A 1250-nucleotide genomic window follows, 5' to 3' on the forward strand; every position below is an offset into this window, starting at 1 on the left:
ATTGTTTTGTTTGTTTTTGGATGTCCAGAGGACCTGACTTAACTGTTTCAGATTATTCTACCTGGATTAATGAGCATGCATCAGGACATCACTGGTTAATTTTAGCTTAATATAAAAAATATTCACTGTGTGAAATGTTGGAATGTGGTGTGGGATTTTGTAAACTGCAGTTTAGATTTTAATAAATTTAGAACCAGATAAAGATCAGATCATGTTTTTATGTCCTCATGTGTAAAACACTAGAAATGAAAGCGCGTGTACTTTTATTTTCAGTGCTTGTCTGTTGAGTGTTTACTACTAGTGGTTACCTTTTACAGTTGATTAAATGCTTTGTACTCCGTGTAAATAAAAGCTGAACTTTAAATGTTTATTTTTTTTAATCAAGCTTGAACCTGTCACATATAGTATGTTTTTTTTTTTAAATAAATCTTGTTTTGAAAGCACGTATGATTCTGCTTCATGTTTATGTCATGGATGTTTCAGGGTGTGTGAACACACCAGGCCTCTTCATGAACAGGTAGGATAACATGCCAACCATTCTGCTGCTCCTTCTATGTTGGATGTGACATGTTTAAATTCTGACGTTCCCACAGCGGCTAATTAAATCTAAACTCATTAATTAGTAATCAAGAGGTAGCCATGTTGGTTTACAGAGGATTAGAGGTCAAAAGGTCACTGGGTAAAAATGTGTTTTACAACTATTCTTCTGATCTGACATTTTTTTCTGCACCACGTTTGTAAGGATCAAGTCAAAGTTGGTAAAAATTACACATTTTTTTAATTGGACCCCATCTAAATGTAGAATTTAAAAATGATTTGGATTATTTTAAAAACATTTACAGCGGAAAAATTGTCTGTAGCTTTCACAACAAATTGACAGTACTGAATCTGTCACATTGCTGTAGGACCAGTGACAGCGGGCCAGCCTTAAACACTTGATATGAAATTATTTTAATGTCTGTTAGCAAAATATCTTGTGAACTATTGGGCATCCAACAATTTTTAGTCAGATCATCTGGACAGTTTCTCTTTTTTGTGTGCTGAAACGTTTCACCTTCCATCCGGAAGGCTTCATCAGTCAAGTAAACGCACAACACAAAACTGATTCTTCCCCCAAACAGCTTACTCCAAAGTGGAACAAACCAGTTATGTTGGTGCTAAGATGTTGTCTTTGGCATGCCCCCTCCTCTGGAGCCGGCCCTCTTCCTTGTCGACAGTCATGTCAAACTGTCAAACTTCTGGATGCAAGG

The sequence above is a fragment of the Nematolebias whitei genome, chromosome 14 (genome assembly GCF_014905685.2).
Source record: "Nematolebias whitei isolate Nwh7 chromosome 14, NemWhi1, whole genome shotgun sequence".
NCBI lineage: Eukaryota > Metazoa > Chordata > Actinopteri > Cyprinodontiformes > Rivulidae > Nematolebias > Nematolebias whitei.